The following is a 10,011-nucleotide window of genomic DNA, read 5'->3' on the forward strand; positions in this document are numbered from 1 at the left end:
AGAATAACATGGAAAATTGTTAGGGACATAAATGTTATAATGAGCAAAAACTAAGAACCATTGTAGCAATTAAAATGTGGTGCAAAAATATATATTGTTGTGTGAACATAATTATCCATTGGAATATATCTCGTTTTTAGGGGCATACTTGTCTCACTATTTTAAAAAATTGGCATGAATGCAAGCTTTCAAATTATTATTGATCTAAAATATTGTCACTTTGCGGAGCTGGTCGTGAAATGCAATTTTCTCTTTCAAACTTTTTTTCATCATAATAACGGGAAATGATGTAATCTCACATTGAGACGAAAATGAGTCGATATGCTAACTCTTCGTCTACAAATTAGCCCTTCGGTAGGATATTTTCTTGACGAATAAATAATCGTAGGAATGAAATCAGATATAATTAGGAAATAAAGATGTCGAAGAATACGTGTTTTTCATATTTCTAAAACTACGCGGTTTCATCTTTTGTTGCTGCTAAGGCTGCCCCCACAAACTGAAAACCACTAGCTCGTTTGCTTAGGTCACACTAACATGTCGTCACAACCTAGTAACCTTTTCACATTTGCATCCCAACCAAAAAGTCTGGAAAAATTATAGTTGCTTTGACAGTTCTTTCTAGTGTAAAATAAAGATGGCTTTGCATCACCCTACTCATGTCTTGCACAATGTTTTAAAAACTTCGTCGTGCATTGACACGATAAGAAATAAAAATAAAAAATAAAAAATAAAGATTTCCACTATCCCGTCAGTTTGAAGAATACAAAATTTTATACGAACTAGTCAGTCTTTATTAAGAACAGTAGGTTCAGCACAAAATTGACCAATTTCATGACGGATCGTTCAGTTTCGAGGCTGAATATAGTCCCTTGTTGGTTTTGCTAAAAATTATATTCTGTAGGTTTTAATAAAAGTTGATAAAATGTGTGGTTGAAAATTTGATAAAAGTTGTAAATTCTATGAACTGTGTGAATATAAATAAATTCAAGAAAAAAAATAAATTTTAAGAAATTGAGACCATTTATGGACATAATAAAGTTGTCGGGAACAGGTAGGTAGCACAATTTTTTCTTTGTTCTTTAGCTTTTGGATAATGCCAATTATACAATGATTTTTGACAATATTGTATGTGTCAAAAAAGTATTAGTTGAAAAAATAAATTATTTTTTAACCTGTCCAATTAAAACATGCCACATGACATGTTGTCAACGATGTTATAAAAAGTATCGTAAATAATGCCCTGAGTATAGGATACTATTCATACAGGGACCTTACAGGCCTCTCACTGTAGAGGGTAGATCAGTGAATCCGACCTGCATTAAAGAAAAATAAAATAATCGCGCAATCCCCATCCCTTGTGGCTGTTATGGCAGAGGCCTCTGCCCTGTATCGTTACGTGGAGACAAGCCCAAATATTCTACACCAAAGAAGCCAATGCGCGTGTTATTTTTTTCTTGAAACCGCCGAACATGCGTGTGAACTTGTGAAGTTGCCACGAAGTATACTACCAAGCCATTCCACAACAAATCATTATCCTACTCCACCCCCTATATAAGCATACACTTGATTATCATTTTCTCCATAATCCGTTAAAGCTCCTACCCTCCTAGTACTAGGAATATGGAGCACCGAACCATAAGTAAAACCCCCATGAATTTCAGTACCAAATCTTCAGAAACATCACTAATGTTGGATAACCCGACCAAAATCAAAGCATTCTCATCATTTATGATTCCGGTCCGAGGAAAAATTAAGCGTCAAATTTTCAAATCCTTCATACTCTGTTTTCAATGGTTCGTACCTTCGAGACCATGAACATATTTAGCGTCATTTTATCATTTAGTTATTGATTTCTTGTTTCTTGGTTGAAGTTGTAGTTGTTGAATTTGATTTACTCTTCATGTATCGTTTTAACTTATTACTAAAGGATGTTTAATTTATTGGGTTGTTGAAGCTTTTGTTCTTTATTTTTTGTTAGATTGATTCATCGAATAATTAAATCCATTGAAAAACTTCAAATAATCATTGTTCTTGAGTGTAACCCAATAAGGAATTTTTCACGAATTCAATCCGATAAATTAAATTGAATGCAATAAAGAGTACTGGTGGATTTTACGAAAGTTACAGCTTTTTGAATTTTTCAAGGATCTTAACTTTTAAATAAATATGGTTAGTCACGAGTCTTCAACCTAACAACTTGCCGTTAAAAAAATTATCGACAATTGAACTTTGAACATAATTTTCACTTCAATTATTCATCTTCAGTTTATTATTTTCAACCATATTAACTGCACCAAATCCGTGATTGCAATTGGAGTAAATATTAATATATTAGATTATGGCAGCCCCCAATCGAATTATAATCTAGGCCGTCAAAATATTGTAAGTAATTGGAGCTACTGACTGAGATGCCAACGTGTCACTCAAAGCAAGTTTTATTTTTTAAATTATTTATTTAGATACTGTAATTATATTTTACTTTTATTTGAACAAAATTACATTAAGAAAACTCCAATTCAATTTTTCCAACAAAATACTAGAAAAACTTTGTTTTTGGCTTCCTTTCTCATGTCTTATTCTCCAAAAAGTACACGGTGACAAGAAAAATTACGTGGTTCGAGTTTAGTTAATGCAAAATTTAACTTATTTTATTAAATTCGGAAGATAGGAGAAAATTTTCAAAATAATTATTTTTAATGATACAAGTGAAATATAATTACAATATGAACTTTCTGGTTTAAGTTCTCTCTTTATAAGCAAGGAGTGTCATATATGTTACCTAAACTAGTTTTCATGTATTTTTGCTATTTTTTCTGAAAAATAATCGATCGACATGTCATAATTTTCTAGTTGGTTGGGCTTCGTACTTGGCCTATGTTGGAGCCACATTCTAGGAAAAATGCATTATTCATGTCAAATCAATGAGAAATTTATAGTTAAAAAATAAGGAAAAATTTTAGATTTGCGTGTAATATTATTTTATTGAAAAATGTGTAATTGAAATGATGTTAAATTACTGTTGAAGAATGTATTTTTTTTTAAAATAATGTGGCTCAAACAATCCCTTGATGTCACGATCAACGTAGATAATTTTTTTCTCAAAAAAGTGGTTGATATAATTTTATATCATATTAATAATTCAATAACCAATACCTCGACAAGCAAATGAGTCTTTTCAACATTTTTTAAGTAACAAACATGAAAAAGCAATGATAGTGAACCAAGAACAAAATCATAAAGAGAAAAAACAATGTAAAAGGAAGAAATATATTTTGTAATCATATTATTTTCTTATTGAAATTTAAAAAGAAAGCCAAAAATGTAAACATACTTTACAACTTCTTAATGAGGGATTTCTAAGTACGAATAATATTATTTACAGTCGCTCATTATTGCAATCAACCTACGTAACATACATAAGACGGTTAGTGATTTGATGCATTATTATGGTTAATAATATCAAAGTGACAAGATGTAAACAAGGATATAAAAATAAATAAAATTTAAATCAGGTAATATTTTTAAAAGTAATAAATGATTTTGAATGAATACAATCGCAATCCCTACCCCTTAAAACTGTCATAAGTATATCTAAATCATTCGACTCCAATTCGATTTAAATATATTCAACTCGACTTTGATGGTTTCTTCAAGATCCACTCAATATAAACATAAAATAATATAAACGTGGATATAGTAAAAAACTGAAAATATTGATCATAAGATTATATTTTTCGATTTTTTACTCACTACAAAATTTGTGGTCTATAATTTTTCTATCTATTTCATACGTATGAATTATTATCTGTATATTGGAAATTGAAAAATGAGAAACATAACGGCATATTCCTAGGATATTGATCTTCTCTTTCCACAGTGAGTAAATAAATGTCAACGGTAAGTCTGTGAACATCTGGGCTTCTTCTGTTCTATGCGTCTTCTGTCTCACACCAACTTTTTAGCATTTTCGGAGGAACACTTTGGGAGTTTAATGTCTGTAAGTCCATTCTTTCTCGACCGCATTTGACAGAAAACAAAATCATTTTTTAACGAAGAACGAACGTATCTTTTCTATTTTTTTTAAATTTTATTTCTTCATGTTCTATCGTTTCTTGAATGCAGTAACGAAATGGTGGTGATGATGATAAAGTGGAGACCTTGGCCACCACTGATTTCTTGAAAATTTGAGGCGAAACTTAGAGTGCAGAGGCTTGAAGCCGCTGGTGGTGGTGGTGGAGATTGGGTGCTTGAGGGTACAGAGAAGGATAAAAGTGGGCTTGCAGTGGAGATCAGGTGGAAGGGTCCCAAGATTTCTTTGGGCTCGTTCAGAAGGACTGTGAAAAGGAACTGTACAAGAGAGGAAAGCGGGAAAAGGGTTGATGGACCAAACGGCGGCGTTTTGTGGTGTGGGATGAAGAGTTTCAGACGGAATGTAATCTTTCTGGGTACAAGTAAAACGTGTTTCATCCATGTCTTATTTATTTTTATTTTTTTCCCCTTCAAGATTTGTGGTGTCATGATTCTTGAATAGACATTTTTTTTTTATCTTTTCTTGGATCCTGTTGTGGGTTTCATTTCTCAATATCAGATGTTGCATTTATTTATTTATTTATTTATTTTTTATAAAGATTGGGTATATAGCTTATTGGGGGATATTTTCTGTTTCATGATTTTATCCTTATATCGTAGAAAAAAAACTCACAACCGCTGTATTTGTGCATATGCCTGTCAGTTGTAATGGTTTAAGGGAAAAACTTTCTTTTTGGGGTGTATAATATATTTAAGAGTTCTTTTGGGGTTCAAATCTAACTCAAATTGCAGAAGAAATAATTTTGTATGTTATCTTGAGATTGAAAATTTCAAAAAGAAATAGGAAGAGAAATGCCTGTGCAGATGCTTCATCAATTAGGCAACTTTTTGCAATTCTTCGAGAAGGCTAGGATATGCAATCTCTGTATTTTGGTGGGAATCAAAATTACTACAAATGTTTGTGTTATGCCTATCAATTGAAAATTTGAATTGGTTCAAAATGCCTGTTCTTGGGCTCGTGTTACCAGATTTCTAGAACGGCATCGTCATACTTTTAAGGGTCTTTAAGCCACCATTTCTTGGGTCTTGCTGAATGCATCTTGTTTGCATTTAGTTGAATTTATAGATTCTTTTTGGGGTGGTTTGCCATGTGTTCTGAAGAATCTTATAATCACAGTGAATTAACAGACATCATTGAATCTAGGTGTCTATGAAGGCTTTGAATGTAACTCAACTGCCTATGTTCTGTCGATGAATGGCTAAAAAAGCTTGCCTTGAGGAAGATGGCAGTGAAGGCTGGTTCTCTGACAAGAGTGATGAGAGCGAGTATGCTTATCCCTTTGGTGCGGACTTGCTTGATGAATATGCCAAAGGAGCATCTGACAACATGGAGGAGGATTCCTTTAGTTATGGTTCATTGGCCTATGCTAATTATGCAGGTGTGTCATTATGCTCTAGTGCTAAAATCAACGGTGAGGAACCGCAAATCAGATATTGGCTCCTTGCATAAGGATGATTTGAGTTCCACTGTTTCTTAGCCATCTCTGGCACAGAATTTGAAACGCAATATTCTAACTTGGAGGAAGAGGAAGCTGATCTTCAGATCTCCTCAGGCTAAAAGGGAGCCATTGTTGAAGAAAGCTTATGGAGAAGGTGGAGATGATATTGACTTTGATAGCCGACTGTTGAGCCCTGATGAATCTCTCTTGTATTGGGTAAGGATTGTTAAATGCTCTCTTCTTATTATGAAATAGGAACAACAACAACAAACTGGGCGTCTTTCAATAAATTTGAGTTCATTGCTAGATTTATTGGTATCTAGAGCAACTAGATCGTTAACAACTATTACAAGACATGCCAGTTTTGTTTTACCAATATTGTAGCACTTTCATATTATCCGACCTGCTATACTCCTATGCATTACATCATTAGAAGCAGTTTCTTTTTAAGCTTGTGATTTTTGTTTTAATTATATTTTGATTTATGAAGCAAAAAAATCCTCTATTTTTAGCTTTGTCTGTTGCAAGTATTTTAGTTATATACCGTATTAGACTTTATATTAATTTTGATATATATTTCTTTGGAAACTCAATTCACTTTCTGTGTTAAATGAAAAGGACTGTAAGCAACGGCTATTTATTTCTTGGCAGGCATAAGGCGGATGAAGGCTCAAATGCAAATAGATCATCTGTTTCTGAGTTTGGTGATGATAGTTTCTCGGTTGGCAGTTGGGAGCAGAAAGAAAATACAAGTCGGGATGGATATCTGAAGATTCAAATACAGGTCTTCTTTGCTTCAATTGATCAGCGAAGTGAGCCAGCGGCAGGAGAAAGTGCATGGACATCCCTTTTAGCTGTGATAGCTGATTGGTTGTAGAATAATGCCCATTAAGTCCCAGTTCGATAGTTTGATCCGAGAAGGCTCGTTAGAATGTAGAAACCTCTGCAAAAATGAAACTTACAGTGAGAGGTTTCCTGATAAGCACTTTGATCTAGAGACTGTCTGTAGGAATAAGGATCGTTTTCGAAACAACGAAAAATCGCAAAGGACTAAGATCAAAAATGTAAATCTGAACTTAAAGCAGTAAGAACACAAAGCGATTTTTCGGCCGAAGCCCTGAGGTTCACCGATTGGTTAGATCGCCTAGTTCCCGTTGAGCATCCACGAAGGAATAAGCTCGAATCCACTAAATCAAACGGCCAAATACAGCAAACGTGTCAAGAACACACCGGAACACAAAGTTCCAACCTCAGCACCATAAATCTCTCAGTACATAAACGAACTCACACAAGAGTTCAAAAGATTAACTCTCACTCAAAGATCTACAAACAGATTACAAGAGAAAATCTCCAAATTACAGAGAGAACACGAAGAATAAAGGAAACTGATGCCAAGGGAAAAATGAAAAGTATGTTGAAAATATCTCAAACCCTAGTAACAATAATAATTGATCCACGCAAGTCAGATCCAACGGTCCATATTGCACCACGTGTCGCAGATCAAGGGTAAGTTGCTATTTCAATTCATAAAACATGTTTTTATCATTTAACAACCAATTCCAGATCCTTCTCACTGTTGGGCTTGAACCGGGTCAGGTAAGTTGGGCTGGACCATCACACAGATAAAACAGTAACCCAATAACACTAACAATAACAATCTCCACCTTTGCTATTTTTGTGCATCTCTAATAGTGGATTCAAACTTACTTCTCATTTCACTTGCTCTTATTACCTGTAAAAACAAAATAAAGGAATCAGTCTTCTTCAAGATTAATCAATCTCAAAGAATCAACAAATTTAGTGATAGGGATTACCTTAGTTCCAGCATCTGCTGGATTTACCTTAGTAGATATTTTGATCAATCTAATATTACCCCTATCAATGATATCTCTAATGAAATGGAACTTTACATCTATATGCTTAGATCTATCATGCAAAATAGGATTTTTACTTAGAAAAATGGCGCTTTTGTTATCTGAACACAGCTCCACCTGACTTTCTATAAGTCCTAATTCACTAAGTAAACCCTTCATCCATAAACCCTCTTTAACTGCTTCAGTTGCAGCTATGTACTCAGCCTCAGTTGAGGACAATGCAACTAATTTTTGAAGTTGGGATTTCCAGCTAATGCATGTGTCATTTATGACATAAAAGTATGCAATTGTAGACTTCTTATTGTCTGGGTTTCCAGCAAAATCTGAATCTACGTACCCGTTAAGTATAAGTCCATTTTTATTTGTTTTGAACATTAAACCTAAGTTACATGTTCCTTTTAAATACTTAATCAGATTTTTCATGCATTGCTAATGTATTTCACCTGGATTACTCATAAACCTACTTAATACACTCACAGCATAAGCAATATTAGGTCTAGAGTATACCATAACATACATCACAAATCCAACAGCATTAGAGTATGGAACATTCATCATTTTTTTATGTTCGTCTTCAGTTTTAGGTGATTGATCAACAGACAATTTCATTCCAGCAGATAAAGGCAAAGTGACAGGCTTAGATTCATGAAAGGAAAATCTTTTAACAACCTTATCAATATAAGATTTTTGTGATAGAAACAAATTTCCATTTTTCCTATCTCTTTTTATTTCCATGCCCAATATCTTTCTAGTTGATCCTAAATCTTTCATCTCAAATTCAGATTTCAGATTTTCTTTAATAGAGTTAATTGCATCAGAATTATGACCAGCAATGAGCATATCATCAACATACAACAATAGATAGAAAAAATCAGACTCATTTTCTTTCTTATAATAGAAACAGGGATCATAATTAGACTTCTTGAAGTTCAGGCCTTGTATAAAGTAGTCAAATCTTTTATACCATTGCCTAGGGGCCTGTTTCAGGCCATACAAGGATTTTTTCAAGAGACACACTAAGTTTCCCTTACCAGACACTTCAAACCCTCTTGGTTGAGTCATATGTATGGTTTCATCTAAAGAACCATACAAGAAGGCAGTTTTCACATCAAGTTGTTCTAATTCCAAGTCAAATTGTGTCACTATAGCAAGTAGGACTCTAATGGATGTATATTTAACAACTGGTGAAAATATTTCGTTGTAATCTATCCCTTCCCTTTGATTAAAGCCTTTGGCTACTAATCTAGCTTTGTATCTTTTATTATTTGCCTTAGTCTCACCCTCTTTAATTTTATAAATCTATTTGCAGTCAATCAATTTGCAATCTCTGGGTTTTTCTACTAGAATCCAGGTTTCATTCTTAAAGAGTGAGTTCATTTCATCTTCCATTGCGGCAATCCACTTAGGGGATTCCTTGGAAGAAACAGTCTCTTCATAAGATGTAGGTTCTAATTCAACCAAGTCAGAATTAGACTGATCAGATGCAAACTCAGCATACTGATACCTAGACGGAGGTCTGATTTGTCTCCTTTCTCTATCTCTAGCTAGCTGGCAGCCCTACAGGTTAGGTGCAAGCTCCAGATTCTCTTCATCTTGAATTATTTCAACATCAGATTCATTTTGGGGTAATATCTGATGTGGCTCCACCTCAAACTGAGCCTGGTCATCAGCATTGTGGTTATCAATATTAATTTCTGTGGCAATGAATTCATCATTCCCCAACTTTTCACCAGATTTGTCACTAAGACAAGGGAATTCATTTTCATTAAAGATAACAGATCTACTTGTTATCACCTTATAACCCCTCACATCTCTTAACCACAATCTGTAACCTTTTACACCTTCCCCATATCCTAAGAACACGCCCTTTAATGATCTAGGGTCCAATTTTGATTCAATATGATGTGCATAAGCAGCACATTCAAAGGTTCTTAGGTGGGAATAATCTGGCATTGTACCAGACCAGATTTGTTCAGGAATTCTGTTATTTAGTGAGCTGGAAGGACACCTATCGATTAGATAACAAGCAGTTTTCACGACCTCACCCCAGAAAATTTTTGGGAGGCCAGAACTAATTAACATGCACCTAGTCCTCTCAAGTATTGTTCTATTTAGCCTCTCAGCAACTCCATTTTGTTGTGGAGTGTAGCTCACGGTTTTATGTCTCATTATCCCTTGTTTACTACAATATTGATCAAATTCAGTATTGCAAAATTCAAAGTCATTGTCAGTTCTTAAGACTTTTATCTTCTTACCAGTCCGATTTTCAATCAATACATTCCATTCTTTGAAAATTGTAAAAGTATCAGACTTAGATTTTAGTAAGAAAATCCATGTTTTTCTTGAGTAATCATTAGTTGTAAGAAGATAGTATCTGTAACCAGATACAATAGAAACTGGTGCTGGTCCCCATAAATCAGAGTGTATGTATTCAAGGACATCTTGGGTTTTGTGTAGCCCTGCCTTAAAAGGCAGTCTGACTTGTTTTCCCATAATGCAGTGTTCACAGAAAGTTAATTTTTGAACACTGTCATTCCCAAATGCCCCTTGATATGATAGAGTTTTTAAACCTTTTTCACTTAAATGGCCAAGTCTTTTATGCCACA

The 10,011-nt window shown here is 34.0% G+C and overlaps 1 pseudogene; it reads left to right on the top strand.

Annotated features, from left to right (window-relative positions):
* Nucleotides 1-4,366: 4,366 nt before the first annotated feature.
* On the top strand, nt 4,367-6,670 carry LOC111373507 (annotated as a pseudogene).
* Nucleotides 6,671-10,011: the final 3,341 nt, after the last annotated feature.

The sequence above is a fragment of the Olea europaea genome, unplaced genomic scaffold (genome assembly GCF_002742605.1).
Source record: "Olea europaea var. sylvestris unplaced genomic scaffold, O_europaea_v1 scaffold1137, whole genome shotgun sequence".
Classification (NCBI taxonomy): domain Eukaryota; kingdom Viridiplantae; phylum Streptophyta; class Magnoliopsida; order Lamiales; family Oleaceae; genus Olea; species Olea europaea.